This window comes from Canis lupus, chromosome 2 (genome assembly GCF_003254725.2).
Source record: "Canis lupus dingo isolate Sandy chromosome 2, ASM325472v2, whole genome shotgun sequence".
Lineage (NCBI taxonomy): Eukaryota > Metazoa > Chordata > Mammalia > Carnivora > Canidae > Canis > Canis lupus.
Genome location: NC_064244.1, coordinates 27,762,939 through 27,780,315, shown reverse-complemented (window position 1 = coordinate 27,780,315; position 17,377 = coordinate 27,762,939). Strand labels below are relative to the sequence as shown.

The 17,377-nt window shown below is 41.4% G+C and overlaps 2 long non-coding RNA genes across 6 annotated transcripts; one reads left to right on the top strand and one right to left on the bottom strand.

Annotated features, from left to right (window-relative positions):
- The first annotated feature begins 288 nt into the window (after window positions 1–288).
- LOC112659014 (uncharacterized) lies at window positions 289–16,933 on the top strand. 4 transcript variants are annotated; one of them, XR_007405852.1, is made up of 5 exons: window positions 289–336; window positions 8,085–8,208; window positions 10,298–10,368; window positions 12,254–12,407; window positions 13,176–16,933. It is a non-coding gene; the product is annotated as an uncharacterized LOC112659014 (long non-coding RNA). The 4 variants fall into 4 exon arrangements; XR_003136109.3 differs by having other exon boundaries at window positions 291–483; XR_007405851.1 differs by having other exon boundaries at window positions 291–578.
- Window positions 1,548–9,768, bottom strand: LOC112659015 (uncharacterized). Of its 2 annotated transcripts, XR_003136111.3 has the most exons (4): window positions 9,591–9,767; window positions 3,962–5,162; window positions 3,714–3,822; window positions 1,548–2,741 (listed from the first exon to the last, which is right to left on the bottom strand). It is a non-coding gene; the product is annotated as an uncharacterized LOC112659015 (long non-coding RNA). The 2 variants fall into 2 exon arrangements; XR_003136110.3 differs by having other exon boundaries at window positions 3,714–5,162; window positions 9,591–9,768.
- Window positions 16,934–17,377: the final 444 nt, after the last annotated feature.

The following is a 17,377-nucleotide window of genomic DNA, read 5'->3' as shown; positions in this document are numbered from 1 at the left end:
TTTTACTTGGAAACAAAAGACTCTGGGGATATGATTCTTGAGTGGACCGCCAAAAAACTAAGAATTTAATGGGTAGTAGGATTCAGAGTCATCTGGTGCTTAGTCCAGCTTTTTTTCTTTTTTTTTTCCTGAGGTTGAGATCCTTCTGGCAGTATCATGTATCCATGAGTTTGGGAGTTGAAGGCATGTTAGAGAGATAACAGTATAAGTCCCTAAAATGTACAACCTAGTGTAGAAATTCTCTTTAGAACCTTCTAGTTAGAGGTTGCTTAGCAACTGCTTATTAAACTTTCCAGGATGGAAGGAAGCATGGACAAGGCATACCATTATGTTTGGGTAAATCTCAATATTTAGAGGCAAATTAATTTTAGACAGCTGACTTCTAGCCTTGGATGCATCCACACGCCGGGTCCTGGAGCTTCACAGAGGAAAATCTAACACTCCCATTAGCACGCCAGTCTCTCAGATGGCTGAAGTCTACAGGTACAGGTCCTCAGAGCACCCTCTACTTCCAGATCACACTTTCATTGATCTATCCACCATTGCTCTAACATCCTGGCCACCATGCTGTCTTCGTGGTAAGCCACAGACCCGTGGGGCTCTTCTGAAGGAAGGTGTGCTGGTCTGGACACCCAGTTCACTGGGTGCGAACGGATTTGTAAACTTTATCCTTTCTATGGGATAAAAATGTGTACTAAATTGCTACATTAAATTGACAACATCCTTCTTACAGAGAGTTGCCACTCTGTCTAAGAAAATTTCCAGGGAAGAAATGCTTTTACTCATGAATTCATGCTTCTTCATTTGCTGTGGGCCTTTCTACTTTCTGATTCTCATTTCCCTTCCAACCTACTCCTTTCTTGCTAGATCACTCTTTGGTTTCCTTTGAGGGAGGGACAAGTTTCCCAAGTGGTACTCTGGTAGTTCAACACTCCAGTGATTTAAGACCTAATATTAAAGAAGAGACACGATAAAAGGCGGAGATTTTATGGACGGAAACACACTTTAAAAGTCAGCCATAAGGTGCTTGAGACAAACAGTAGTAAAACACCACAAGTATTAGGTACACCAGTAGTAGCACTCCAAGGCACTCTGAAGCAGGAAAAATTGAGATGTTTTCTCGATAATCCAAGTACCTTGCCACCAGCAAACATCCTGTCCTACAGTTTCTTCTTTACATCAATTTTATGATTTAAAATATGACAAAAAATATGTGTTGGAGAATTACCCTGAAAGAAAACATAACTAAATGTTGACAATGATGAAGTGATGAGTCATGTTTTTCTAATTATATTTGTGTTTTTTTGGACTTTCTTTTTTGAATATTTGTTATTTTTGTAATGGGAAAAATATTTACTTTGGAGAGTGTAGTGGCCTTTTTATGGACTTCTCTTCAGCCTCGTATATGGGATAAAGTCTTATATAATATACACAAGTGTATGGGAAACCCATGGGTACTAACAACAAAAAAGCTTTCAGAGGAAACATGGTTTTGAAAAATTTTTAACTCTACAGTTTTTTTTAAAGATATTTATTTATTCATGAGAGAGACAGGGAGAGAGAGAGAGAGAGAGAGAGAGAGAGGCAGAGACACAGGCAGAGGGAGAAGCAGGCTCCATGCAGGGAGCCTGACGTGGGACTCCATCCGGGGTCCCCAGGATCAGGCCTCGGGTTGAAGGCGGCACTAAACCGCTGAGCCACCCAGGCTGCCCCTAACTCTGCAGTTTTGAAAATATTTCAAACCTTCCCTTTGCTAAACAGGGAAATTCTTTGAAAACTGGCTAATGGTCTCAAAAACAGTTCAAACAGATTTATAGGAAAAAAATATTTGGGTCCTATCTTAAAATAGTCTCTTTATAAATAAAAAGCCTGACGTTTTTGAATCCAGACTCAAATAATTTCCAACGCATTTTAGATTAGGTTGTTTCATAAAGGGATGACTTAAGTTCTTAGAAGAAAGCTTGCTCCGGAATCTGGTGCGATTGTCCCATCTGACACTGAATTTCCAAAAGTAGGATGGCTCCTGTGAAAGACGCATGGTTTTCAATTTGAGGCTGATGGTCCAGAGAGCAGCACCGCTCCAACTGTCGGCTCTGCAAAGATAATAGCTTGCTGAGCCCACACTGGCCTCACTCATAGTCACCAACGCCCCTACCGTGTGCCTCATCCCATTACCATTACTCCTCATCTGTTCTACTTGAGTTGGAACGAAGGGAACAGATTTCCGAGTCTGGGAAGCATTTCTTACTTTCTTTATCTACATCCTGAGGGGTTTGAACTAAATCCTTTCCAAGACCCCTACCAGATATAAAATCCTGAGCTTCTTATATTGCATCGTCGAATGCTGGGATTGCTCACAGACACATGTGCCTGGGAACTTCCAGCAACATGCTGGAACGGAAAGTCAAGAGTATGTGAAATCAGGCAGTTTTTAATCTTTGGCATTTGTAGTATATATCATCATCCGGATAACTGTTCTGTTTCTTTTAACTCTGTCTTATACAAATAGGGGATCATGCTCTTGCAGATTTCGGAGGCAGCTTTATATTCGCTCTCTTTTTCACCCTTCCATCTCTTCCTCTTTGATTTGTTCGTGGTTTGTATTTTTTATCCCATTTCTGTCCTGTTCATTCTTTGTCCTCTTGTTTTCTCTCTTTGCTTGCTGTGATGTTTTTCTACTGGAGATTCTGTGAAATTAGTTGTCCCTTGGATAGAATAAACACCAAGAGAGTACTGGCATTCTTGGGTTTAAAAAAAAAACAAAACATTAATTTTCACAACACTAAATTCGAACATCCTAGTTGGCAAATCTATATCGTTTCCTGTTCGTATAATGAAAGCGCCACCCTGACTGTGCTGGGTCGCTGTGCTGTCTTTGCTCCTACTCCTTGGGGTGTCCCTTGTACTGTCACCATCCCCCAAAACCTCCTTTCACACACAGACCTGATGTTCTATAAGCATTCCATTCTACTTAAGGCCTGATATTTATACTACCAAAATGATGCTTGGAGAAAAGCTTCCTGGATTCTTAAGTTATGTTATTATTTGTGTAGTCAAACCAAAATAACACAAAGGAAAGGACCAAGCACAGTCCTACATTTGGAAAATGGAAGACACTGCCACCTGTCTCCCTACCCCCACATGTCTAGAGGATGACTGGGCCATTCGAAGGGGTTTGCACAGAGTCTTAGACATGTGGATGTGGCTGAGGGAGGGGGATAATCCCAAAAGTCTTTTAGGCGACTTTGGGGGAACAGGTTTGCTAAAAGGAAAATTGTGTTGAGAGAAAAGTTCAATAGCTAATGCTGTCGGTCTAATGGAACAGGCTGTCATAAGACAACAAAAACAAAAACACGGCTGGAAAATGACTAATTTGAGGACATTTGTAATTTTGTGGCTCAGTAGCAATTATAGAGTAGCAATACATGGATCGATGTTGTCAGGCTACGAAAGCAAGAAATCTTAATCAGAAAACAAGTCATAAATACTCCTCTAGAATAATCTAGAACTTATGTCTTCAAACCTCTCTTCTTACACAAACTTCATCATTGATAGGAATTTCTAAACTAGACATTTTTAGCAATATTTTTTCAGAAATACTCTCGGTAGAAGTAGTGATAGATGGATGGGGGGCAATAGTGAATATTTGCTTTAAAAAAATCATTTTCAACTGGATCTTTCTTCCAAAGAACAAGTTTGTACCTTTTACCTACCTAGAAAATGTCCAACACCTAGCGATTCAACAGCTACTTTTATTTTCGAACGTCAAATTGTGCACACGATCCTTGTGCTATGTATCGGAAGGCCAGTGCCACGAGCACACTGAGAAAGAAAAATCTTGACATAACACATTTAAAGTGTGTTCCTCCCCACGTCCCCTCCCCAGACTCAGCCTCACTTCAGAAAGCTGAGGGGAGGATTCTGGTAAGAGGCATGCCTTCCAGGGAGGAGTGGCCCCTACCTTCTAACTGCAAGGACAAAGCGTGTTTTCATAGTTGGTATGTGGGTATCACATACATTTAACAGGTCCTGAGACTATTGGAAAATCTCCAAGTCGGTACTGACTGCCAAGGTGATTTCAAAATCCCTCGTGATTTCAGGCTCCTTACAATGCAAATGGCAGGAGATTTCAACAGTAGACACCTACGGCTCGTGCCGTGCTAAAGCAACCCTGGTGGCAACTTAGGTGTCATTCCGACACCAAGGCTTTACTTTGTGGGTCTGAAAAGGCCAGCTTTCCTGGCCTGTTATCAACTGAGATGAACTGCTGCTTCAAGGTCAAGACAAATGACAAATGACAGAATGGCTGCTGTTCCATCGTCTCTGGCCTGCCAACATGTGGGTCAACTTGTGCCTCTTCCCTGTCGATCTGACACGGTGTTTCTACAATCTATTGCCCTCCAGCAGGCATTTCATCCTAGTGAATTCAGCATCACTGCTGAACCATCCCTTGCATCTCCTCCTTTTGTTCTCCAAAGGAAGGTGGCATCCTGGGTCCTCAGAGTTTACAGCTTTATTGCGATAAAGGGGATGAGAGGAAGTGGGGGACAGAAGTGCCTCTGGGGGATCCTCTTGCTTGCATTCAATCTTGAATTGAGAGCAGTTGCCTGGGAAACAAAGCCTAAAAAAAATTTTTTTTTTTCACATGCATCTTCAAATCTTCCAATGGCAGGATGTGCTTCTGGGTTGAGAGCAATGAAGCTCTTCAGTTCTGAAGGCCCAAGAAGATGAGGTTTATTATCTTCCCAGCCCAGCTGAGCATATCACAGATACTTTCTATCATCCTGCTAATCAACTAGAACATGCATATGTGAAAAACAGAAACAAAAAAGGTTAAACAGAAACAAAAAAGATTAAACCGTTCTTTTCTGGTGGCCTGAGTTGAGAGGCGTCAGGGAGCAGCAGAGAGGTTGCAGCAATGCTGTTAGAAGACTCATTCCTGGAACATGCCTCGAACCGGTAACTTAGCTTGCGCACTCAGTCTGTGTGTCTGCCAGGCTCAGCTGCTAGAGCGAATGATTATCTGGGCCTCTGAGACTGTATCTTAGGCCTGCTGGTCAGTGTCTTTCAATATTTATTGAGTTCTGATGTCGCCAGTGTCTGGGTGGGAAAAAAAAGTTCCTTTATCCTCTTATGTTCAATGACGAGGCCTGTGAATTAAACTGACAAAAGACAGAGACATAAGAGAAAAGGTTTATTTTGTTTGTACAGGAAGCTTCACAGAAAACAGGTGAAAAACAGAAGTTGTTTGGCTTGAGAGTTTATAGGCCATTTTAACAAAGGGGATGAATTGTGGAGAAGAGACTAGTTGAAGGAAAAGGGATTTGGGCTTCAAGGGGCAGTAAATATACGGGGGAGACGAATGGAAGATAAACAGCATTTAGTAATGTTTGTTGTGCAGACTCAAATCAGTGTGTCATCTTCTTGCTACAGGAGAGGAGACACTTTCACACTAGAAGCGTGTGCCCTGCTTTTAGGTGGAAAAGAGGAGGGCAGCGTGTTCCTCCTGCATCTGCTGTTTCTCATTGCCTTCAGCTCAAAATAATCCTCATGCCAAAATGGCATCTTTTGGGGTGGCATGCCCTAATCCCCTTCATTATCATTGCATTGACGTACTGCTGTTTTTGTTTTTGTTTTGTTTTTTTTGCCCTCCTATGCATAGACTAACTTGTTGATTCATTACTGATTAAATGAAGACATGAATTATAAAAGCAGACTCTTTTGCATTGAAAGCATCAAAGAAAGGTACTAATTTTTGACATTTCACCAGCTCAAGCATATGTATTGACTGGGACTTTTTTCTTTCCCTTCAGAAATACATTCAGTAGAAATGTTGATTGTGCTAGAGATAATGATCATAATGAGTGTGCGTGTGTGCCTCTGTCTGCTACCAACTGTATGAACACAAGACAAATGTTTGGAATGGAAATTATGCTTCCCTTCTAAAGGGTAGTATTATGTATTTTATTCCTCAAACGCATAATCAAGTAACAAGAAAGCCTCAACAAGTCTGTGGGAGGGGAGGGCCATTACTTCACCAGTTTTAGTGTCCTATGAGTTACAAAAACAGAAGACATTTATGTTGGGGATGGCCTCAATAATTCATTATTAAATAAGCAACAATTCGCACTTCTCTGAGCAGTGCATTTTTTTCATGTTCCCAGAGTCTTTTTTTTTTTTAAATGTTGTTATTTATTTATTTGAGAGAGAGAGAGAGAATGCATGTGCTAGGAGGGGGAAGGGACAAAGGGAGAAGGAGAAGCAGACTCCTTGCTTAATGGGGAGCCTGGTGCAGGACTCGATCCCAGGACCCTGGGATCATGACCTGAGCCACAGGCAGATGCTTCACCGATTGAGCCACCCAGACGCCCCACGTTCCCAGAGTCTTAGGCACATACCAGGAGTGCTCTAAATTAGTAAACAGTTATGTAGTTTCTTCAAGAGCAGATAACTTGCTTTCAGATGAACCCCGCTTCCTCTGCCTGGTATTTATTTACTTCATATCTTCCGATGTCCAAATCCAGTCCACTGCTTCATATCTATTTCAAATGCCGTCTCACGCTTAACTTCTTTTGATGCCTCTCCCCCCATTTCGAACTGCGATGGCAATTTTTTCTGTCTCTCTCACAAAACTATCACTGTCTATCATGCTTGTCACTTAGTTGTGTGCCTTATATCTTCTACAAAAGTGTGAGCTCCTGAAAACAGAGTCAGAGACTAGCACAGTGCCTTGATCAGATCAGTGCTCAGTAAATATTTCACAAATAAATGAAAAAGGGGAGATAATACAGTGAGGTCTTGATTAGTCTTGATTTGATTAGCTGCTTTGTTGATTATGTTTGGGAAACCTTGTGCTCACTTATTTTCAATTGGTAGATGCTTGAGAAACAGGATTTAATATTAATAACAATCTGAGCCAAAAAATGAAAAAAAAATGCCATAAATCTTAGGTGACATCATGAACAACAAAGCCAAACACATAATTTGGTGCAATGTGAAATAGAAATAGCTTTGGGATTGCTCTCTGTTTTTGCATTACTTATTGATTTGATCTTGCTATAGGCAGGGAGGCATAGAAGTTGACTGTAGTATACGAACAAGTTGGGGCAGGGAAACAGTCTTCTTGGAACTTAAGAGATAAAACTGTTTTCTTCGAAGGACTGCTTGCATTCAGTGGACAAAATGGTTCTGACTTAACGACATCAACAATATGGTCAGGAACGACCCAAATGGCATCTTTCTAAAGGGAACTGGAGATAGATGTCTGGGCATCTTTACAAATGAACTTTTCAAATATCCAAAAAAAGAGTTGCAGGGAGCATTTCTGACACACAGGGAAATAAAGACCTCATATAAATTTGAATGGAAAGAGTAAATTTCCTCACTACCTCATAGTTGCCAAGAGAAATAATTCACTCAGGTGGTGTAACTTGTTTTCAGTGAAAAATTGGGGGAAAAAAGGGGGAATGATCGACAAACCCATTTTTAAGTAATAAAGAAACCATCGTAGAGATCTAAAGGGAAATCTAATAAACATAATAAAAAGCGCTAAGCACAATAACAAGAAAAAAATGTACAGAGCATGTAACAAATTCCATAAAAAGATGTCTATTCTGTTTTTCAATAAAATGACAATTCACTTTGTACAGGGAGCGAAGCTTCATTGCTTCTGTCAGTCAAAGAAAGTAACCCAAATATTGACCTTTACCAGTTCCCTACAGATTAGGAAGCTGTTTCTTGTAATAAAGATTCTGGTTCTGAGAAGTTGAATTTGCAGAAATCTGCAAACTTAAACCTGTCCACATGTTGGAGAATTGAGAAATTAAGGAGGCTATGTTCTTCAATCCAACATCCTTTCTGTTGTAGGACCAATGGGTGAACACAACACACTCCTCTCATCTGTGAAAAATGATGTGAGTTGCAAATTCTACGTTGCATAGGCTTCTGATGACTATAGAGCTGACCCTTGAACTATACCAGGTCCACACAGGCAGAAGTTTTTCAATAAACATAGTACAGTAGTATCAATGTGTTTTCTGTTATGATTTTCTTTTTTTTAAAGATTTTATTTATTTATTTGACAGAGAAATAGAGAGGAATAGCAGAGACAGAAGAAGAAGCAGGCTGTCTGCTGAGCAGGGTTGGATCCCAGGACCCTGAGATCATGACCTGAGCCGAAGGCAGACACTTAATCAACTGAGCCACCAGGTGCCCGTGTTAGGATTTTCTTAATAACATTTTCCTTTCTGTAGCTTGCTTTATTGTAAGAACACAGCTTCTGTATTAGATATAACATACAAGAGATGTGTTAATCAACTTTGTTATTGGGCTTCTGGTCAACAGTAAGCTATTATTAGTAGTAAAGATTTTGGAGAGTCAAAAGTATACACGATTTCTGACTGTGTGGGGCATTGGCACCCCTAACCCCCACCTTCTTCAATGGACTGTATATTAATATTCTTTGTTGCTGTCATGTATAAGATGGTATCTCTGGTGGGTTCCATAACCCTACAGGTTTGACATTCTGTGTTCAGAGAGAGTTCCCCTGGGCCCAGGACAAGCCAGCTGAAGGCATCAACCTGAACTATTGACTATGAAGCCACTAGCCACATACGGCTATTGAGCACTTGAGATGTGGCTAGCCCGAACTGAAATGTGCTGTCCGTGTAAAATACAAGCCAGATTTTGAGGGCTTAGGCTGAAAAAAGAATGTAAACTATCTCAATATTTTTTTATACTGATTGCATGTTGCAATGACAAACTTGGAATATATTTGATTACCTAAAATATATTATTAAAATTAGGCTCACCTGTTTCTTTTTACAGAAATGTGGCTTTCATGTGTGTGGCTTAATTTACTGTGACTATTTGAATTGAAAATTACATCTGTGACTGGCATTTGTGCTCACATTCTATTTCCATTGGACAACTCTGGTATAGGGGACAGATCTTCCTTTACAAGAAAGGCCTGTGGCACGTACAGGCTCTAGGTCATGGTCTGCAAAATGCTCAGGGCTAGAACCGAGAGGCTGTGGGAGATTCCATCAGCGTTTGGGAATGTGTGACCTGCAAAGCCAGAGATAAAATAGTAAAATCTGGTCTTGAGACATATATATGCTCCTCCTGTTTCTTCGAGCCTCAAGGTTGGATTCCTTAAAACAATATTGTATGAAGATATTTATGTAAACAACGCTAGTTCTTCAAAAACAATTCTTATCAACGGGGTCTTTTGGGCTTGGGATGTGGCCTTCCTTTCATGCCACAGATTTACTGTCCTAAGGAATGATGCCTGAAATATCATATGTTCATTAAAATAAAACTGGTACCATTGACATTAACCATTAAGAAGTTGTTACTAACTCCAGTGATGAGTCAGAGTCTGAATAAGAAAGCAACTCAAAGTGTCATTAGAAATTCCTTCTTTATCTTTCTTTCATTGTGTTTTTTTCCTTTGACTAAAACTCCCTGTGAGAAATCAAATACATTCAATAGGCAATAATATTATCTAGTGTAGTCTTAGCCCGTTTGGGCTGCTAAAGCAAAGAACCATAGACTGAGTGGTTCATGAACAACAGACATTTATTTCTCACCGTTTTGGAAGCCAGAAGTCCAAGCTCTGGGTGCCAGGGTGGTTAGGTCGTAGTGAGACCCCTCTTCTGGGCTGCAAAACTGTTGACTTTGTGTCCTCACGCCGTGTAGACAAAATGCACAGCTCCCTGGCCTCTGTGACAAGGCTGCTGATCCCATTATGACGGCCCCATCCTTATGACCTCATCACCTCCCAGAAGCTCCCAGCTCCAAGTACCATCACACTGGGGATTGGGTTCCAACAAATGAATTTTTTAGGGACTCAAATTTCAGTCCATAATAACTCTGCTTTTTAAAAGCGATTTGTAATCTGTATTTTCATTAAGACTATCGTATTTGAATTGTATGAAAGTCCTAAAAAGTATTCAGGAACAGATATGATGGGCTCTATTTTATGGACAATGTCACTTGAGCTTTGATCCACTTCTCTAAATTACTAAAGGGAAAGGTGGATCAGAGTGTCAGCCTCAATGCCCAGACTTTCTGTTTCTCCTTTCCTTCTGCACAGTTGGTGGGCTGCCATATTGTCGTGGTTAAGCATAAGGCCATAGGGTCTGGATCCCAATCACCCACTTACTTGCTACACTGAGAGGTGAACGTACAGAACCTCTCTGCACCTCAACCTCCTTATCCATAAAATACCGATAACTATTATACTTTTCTCCTGAAAAAATCATGGGAAATGAATAACCTAACACCTATTTCACAGATGCAGAAATTGAAGCCCAGAGATGTCAAGTAACTGGCCCAGGCCACAGAGCTCAGCAGTGGGAGAGCCAGGTTTGAAACAAAGTTAAACTCCAAAACCTATACTTCTTTTTTTCCCTAAATGAGGCTGTCAAAGTTTTGCTTTATTTTCCATTCTTTGGAAAGCATAATGAATTTGTTAATTGAGATAGACTCGGTGGGGCATAATCATAAAGCCACCTTCAAATCTAAGTTTGGGCCAATTCTTATTCTGTCCCAACAGGTGGCTTCTATAGCTTTCTGATCCTCCTCCTCCCCCTCCTCCTCCTCCTCCTCCTCCTCCTCCTCGTCCTCCTCGTCCTCCTCCTCCTCCTTCTTCTTCTTCTTCTTCTTCTTCTTCTTCTTCTTCTTCTTCTTCTTCTTCTTCTTCTTCTTCTTCTTCTTCTTCTTCTTCTTTCTTCTTCTCCTTCTTTAAGCTTTCTTGCAGCATAATTGACAAAAAAATGGTAAAATAGTTAAAGTGTATATCATAATGACATACACTGTGAAAACTTTCCTCCCATTTAGTGAACATGTACTTCACCTGTTCAGTTTTTCCAATGAGAACATTTAAGTTTTATTCTTCTAGCAAATTTCAACTCTATGATACTGTGTTATCAACTATAGTCATTATGTCATGCATGGGATCCTCACACCCTACTCATCTCATAGATGAAAGTGTAAGACAGTGTAAGAAGTTTTACCAATGTTCCCCTCTATCCCACTTTTCAACTCTATACTTTTATGAGTTGGATTTTTTTTTTTTCAGGTTTCACCTATCAATGATACCATGTAGTATTTGTCTGTCTCTGTCTGGCTTATTTCGGTTTACATCATGCCCTCAAGATCCATCTGTATTGTTGCAAGTGGCCAGATTTCCTTTTTTCTCATGGCTAAATAATATTCTATTATAATGATAAAGATCTAGATAGAGAGATATATAAATCTGTATCTCTATTTCTATGTATCACATTGCCCTTATCTCTTCATCCACTGACAGACACTTAGATTGTTTCCATGTCTTGGTTATTGTGAATAATGCTGCCCTGAACATGAGAGGACAAATATCTCCTTGGGATACCATTTTCATTTTCTTTGAGTCTATACCCAAAACTGGGATTGCTGGGTCATATGGAAATTTTAATTTTTTGAGGAACCCCTATACTGTTTTCTGCAGGGGCTATACCAATTTACATTCCCATCTGGTCCATTTCAGTCATGAGAACTTTCCAGTTTCAGCAATTAAAATATCCAGCTCAGATGACCAACACATATTCAGAACTCTTACTCCACTGGGAACATCTCCTTCCCTCTGTGCTACTCAGAGGGAAACCGGATGGGGGAGCAGGCTGCAGCATCCCTTTACTTGGTTAGCCCCTCCTTCCCTGTCCTCACATTCATCCCTGGCCTAATCAACAAGCAGGAGAGGATTAGGAGGTGAAGTGGTTGATCCTGTCTTGACCCAGCATCCACACTCTGGCCTACAGCTCTCTCTCCTCAGCAGACTGTACCATGGGGGTCTTTTGTGAGTTGTGCAGAATACGGTTCAGCTGGTATTGGGTTCCACTCTTCCCTCTTCTTGGGCCTCTGCAAGGCACCTTTGTGCTACTTTCCCTGGGCACTTCTCTTGGACAGAGCCTACTGGCTCATGGGACTCCCAGGCTTCCTGATGCCACCTCCCTGCCTGGGCAAGTGCAGGGACCTCCTACTGTAGCTCTGCCTTTTCCTGTCCTTCACAGCCTTGAACACTGTCATCAGCTTTATATTCCATAGGCGGGCATCAGACACCCATATTCTCTGTACCTCTCAACTCCAGGGGACAAACAGCAGGTGTCCCTTTCAAGCCTCTCGCAAGTTATAAGAGGGAAGAGGCAACCCCCTGAAGAAATGCCAACAATTTTCTCCAAGGCTTACCTCCACTCTTCTATTGGACTGCCAGGTCCCCACACACTTTGGGAGATGGAGGATGAGCCAACCATCCCAAAACCACCTTGCAAGTCCTGCGTATGCAGACTGGATTCAACTTCACTTTGGAACAGAGGATACTTGACACCTTTTTTCCTGCGGCCCTGGAGGCCCAAGCCATGACTGAGGTGAAACGTCTCTTCCATTTGATCCATCCTGTACTCTGAGTACTTTTCTTCTGCGTCTGGCGCATCATAATTGATCAGTTAGTCTTTGCTTCTATTATTTCCCGAGATCTGCTGCTGTAACTTTGGACAAGTTGCCTAAGTTCCCTCCGCTTCAGTTTGTCAGGGTCCTGGTCAGGCGCCGGCAGGGGAAAGCCCTGCCCTAGCCCCAGAATGGGTGATGACGAAGCATTCCCCAGCTAGTGGCAAGCTTTCTGCCTCTCCTAGGGCCATGGCAGCCCTTTTCAGAGCAGACCTGGGGGTGCAGCCCCCTGAGGAACGTGCCCTAGGGAAAAGGTAATTTTGATACGCAAAAGAAAAGCAGGGATAACCATAAAGGACACTATGGAAGGGCATAAAAAAAGATGGTCAGCCTACCTTTGCTGGAGAGAGGACAGCCCCCCAGGGGCAGGAGACCAGAAGCAGATGCAAAGACAAGCCAGCAGAAGTCTATAGAAATCCCAGCCAGTGGGACACACAGTAACCATCAGCCAGCAGGTAGGCTTCAGTCTCTGTATCAGATCATTTCTACTCTAAGTGGAGAGAAGTAATACAGTTTACTTGGCAGCATCTTTGTTTGTTAAACAAGTTGGGATGAAAGCTGGAGCCTAGATTATTTATCCTCATCTGAAATGTATGAAAATAACTCTTAAAACATACATTTTGGCGTAGACAGGGAGGAGTCCTTAATGAAGCATTTACTTGTGTCTGATTTTTATTTGTTTTTACCAGGTTCATTTAATCTGATAGATGGTGTAAACCGCCAAGTAACGCCGCTGGAATCTCACAAAGATGAGTAATGCTGGGGCACCTGGGTGGCTCCGTAGGCGAAGCGTCTGCCTTTGGCTCAGGTCAGGATCTCAGAGTCCTGGGATCGAGCCCCACAAGGGGAGCCTGCTTCTCCCTCTGCCTCAGCTGCTCCCCCTGCTTGTGCTCTCTTTCTCTCTCAAATAAATAAATAAATAAAACCTTAAAAAAAAAAAAAAACTGTGTAATGCTGAGGATGGTTCTTACCCTGAGACACAGCCTCTGTGTTGTGGTAGCCACAGGGGCTTGTCGGTGTCAGCTAGGGCTTCCATAACAAGACAGGGCTTACCAGCGCTTGAACAACAGACACTGATTCTCCAACAGGTCTGGAGGCTGGAAGTCTAAGATCAAGGTGCTGGCAGGGTTGATATCTGGTGAGATTTCTCCTCTTGGCTTGCAGAAGGCTACCTTCTCGCCGTCCGCCCACATGGCCTGCCTTTTCTGCGTGAGCTCACATTCCCTGTGTCTCTTCCTCTTACAAGAGCACCACCATCCTATTCAATCAGGACTCCACTCTTACAACCTCATTTAATCTTTATTACATCCTTGAAAAGTCCTGCCTCCAAAAACAGTCACATGCGGGCTTAGGGCTTCAGCATATGAATTTGAGGGGGGACCCGATTCAGTTTGTGACAGAGCTGTGCATAAATGTTCCTTTCCTTATACTGGGCCATTTGGGAAGACTGCACATCCTGCTTTCTTGGAATTCAGATGTGTCTCAGGGGTGAGAGAGTATGGCACCTGCTTTGTCACTCGCTTTGTTGAATGAGATGTGCGATGAGGTGACATGCAAACAGGGAAGAGGCTTAGATTTTAATCTAAGGCATGAACTACCACTTTGCCTTCCCCTTGAAACATCTGTTCTGGAGATGCTCCTGCTTCCAGGGAAGCCCAATGAGCGGAGCACCCATGCTAATCAGTGCTGTCCATATACGCAAGAAAGAAATTAAAAAAATATATATATATATATTTAAGTTTGTTTTATCATTGAGATTTGGGGGTTACCTATTGTTTGTACATGACCTAGCCCATCCTGACTTATGCAAAGGTCAAGTATTCGTTTGCTGTGACATTTGAGACTTATAACACCCAACATGCATCTTTACATCTTCTCTTCCTAGGCTAGGTCATAAAACAGTGTACAATGGTACTTACTCTGGCAACTTATTTTTATTTTTTTGTTCTTTTCTGAGCATATATGGAGCTAATATCTATATTATATGTTATCTAACCTGGTAATTCTTAGACCAGCTTTTCTTCCAACCTACAAGCCAACCTTCCCAAATGACCTGGAATCCTCCCCATTAACACACTGCCAGTGCCTTCAATTCCACATGCTCAAAACCAAGCTTGTCCTGCCCTGAACTCCAGTACTTTCTCCTGCTCACCACTTTTATGATCACCCCAGCTGCTAACCTCAGAGATATTTTGTGTGTGCATCAGAGGTAGAGGAAATATATCTTTGAAATCTTTCTATTTTTACAAAAATCGTTTTTGGAAAATTTCAAACATTTACAGAAGTCGACAGAATTGCACAATGAACCTCCACGTACCCATCATCCAGCAACTAATAATCAGTTCACAGCCAATCTTATTTTTTGTTTTTATATCTACCCCACTCAGATTATTTTGAAGTTATAAATGCTTCAGTATGTATTTCTAAAAGATAGGGATTCTAAAAAAAAAACAGCCACAACACTTTATCACTGAAAAATAATTAACATAATATCATGTTTTGAGTCAGTGTTCCACTTCTGGTTGTCAATTATCTTGTAATTTTGTTTTTGTGGTTGACATCTACCTGAATCAAATAGAAATAAAATCCACACACCACAATCAGTTGATCTATTTCTTGTCAAAAATGCTCGATCTCTGATTCCTCCTCTGTCTTCCTTTTTCCTTACAATTCATTTGTTGAAGAACCCACTGTATTTGTCTGGTAGGTTTTCCCACAGTTAGAATTTTGTTGATTAGATTATCAGAAAAGTTTGTTTAGTGTATTCTATAGTCCCCCACATTTCCTATAAATAGATAGTTTGATAAAGAGGCATGATATGCATTATTTGGCAAAGCTGCTGCATAGGCGACGTATTATATTTCTAATAGGAGGCTCATGATAATATTAGCAGCCGTTGATGGTAATTGTCCAGGCCAGTGGTTTTCAATCTTGAGTATGCACCAGAATCACCTGGCAGGCTAATTAAACTACAGATTTTTGAGACTCCACCTTTGTTTCTGATTCAGTAGATCTGGGTTTGGCCCAATAACCTCCCAGGTGATACTGATGCTGGTGGTCCAGTGACCATACTCTGAGAACCACAGACCTAGAACTATTATTTTGTTAGTGGTTGAAAGGTAGTGATGTTCTAGTCTATCGTTTCTTCTTAATTCATTAATTGGAATACATGTATGCAAGGAAATGATCCAAATTGTTGAGTCTGTGTAAGGAAGGTGCTATAAATGTTTGATTCTTTCCCTTTGTTTACCAGTTTCCAAAGCAGGTTGGAAAATTTCCTCTGGAGGTAACCAGTGGCCTGCGTGTGTGGGTGGGTGTTTCACTCCATTGAAGTTATTATTTTATTGATCTTCAGGCTGCCTCATCTTTAGCCACAGGAACCTTGGAGACATTTTGAGTCTGCATTCTTCCTTGTCAAATACCTAGTGCTCAGTCTGGCAGCTACACCTTTGCATGTCGCCATCCCTGGCCCACCCTCCTCCCCACCGCAGCTCATTTTACACATGAGTATCTGTCCTGTGAACCTGTCTTGTGAAGTTCCAGTCATGTCATTACTTGCTCAAAAAATTCTCAGTGACTCACCAAATTAAATACAGACCTTGACATTGGCATTTGAGTCCTTCCTGGTATTGTATCTTTATTCTAGTTTTTCGTACTCCTGCCCTGAAATTGGAAGGCCCACCTCAGAGCCCTTGCTCATCCCGCTTCTCTGCCTTGGCTGTCCCCATTCTCTCTGCCAATACTTCGTTCATCCCAAATGCCACTCATCTCATGGATCTCTTCCTGATGTCTTCAGTTAGGAAGCTGAGCTCTTCTGTGGCATTTGCCTGCATCTGTACTTCTCTTGAAAGTATTTGCTTGTAGGCTTTGTATTTCGGTCACTAGCGGGCTTGTCTATTACTCTCTGTTGTAAAGATGGTCTCTTGATTATTTCATTCAACTTCATACTTATGTGGCACCTTGTTCTACAACTTCCAGGTACTAAATGCATATTTGTAGGATTATGTTGAATATGAAGTATTAGCTATGAACTCAACTGATATGTGTATATGTATATTTATAGCTTTGTAAATACTTATATTTACATATATCTTCTGCCTATGAATTCCAAAGCACTAAAAAATGTCCATTTTTTTCCTGCATCATCCAAAGCAGCAACATAATTCTGCAGAGAGACAATTTACAGGGATCCAGTAATCTCCCTTTCTCTGTTTCAATAAGTTAGGAGAACAAATAATTCTCTTCTTCCTCTACCCGTAACTTCCTCTTCTGTGAAATCCTTCATCTCACTCCAGTCCACAAAGATCTGAACCTCCGTCAGTAAATTCGGGTGGTCCAATTTATCTGATATAGTGTATACTGCTCTGTCTGGTTACATATCATTCAAATATGTCTGCGTGCTGACTGGTCCACCAGGCTAAATTTTGAAAGATGTTTTTTTTTTTTTTTTTTTGAAAATCGGCTTTCAGGAATAATAGATGAGAAAACTCACCTGCCTTTGTTGTGAGCAAATTGGAGAGAGGTTTCCCACACTTCATGGTGCTGTACCCTGAAAAGCCAGAAGGAAAAAATCAGGTGAATAATTTTTATGTCTGTTGCTATGACAACTAACCCAGCCACTTCTGCGAGGATATGGACAATTATGCCAAAGCAGGGATTCTCAGCCTGGAGTCCCCTCACCATGCTGCCAAGTAAACCTTCCAAATCTACCACCCCCCCAACCCTTGGCAACATGAGAAACAAAATCAAGTGTACCAGAATTCACATCCTGTTCTGGGGGAACACCTGTAAGAAATGCCTCACTTGATTAATGCTAGAAACCAGAATAGATTGCCTTGGTGCAATATTATGGCACCAACCATCTGGAGGGGCCATAGGATTCACAAGTCAT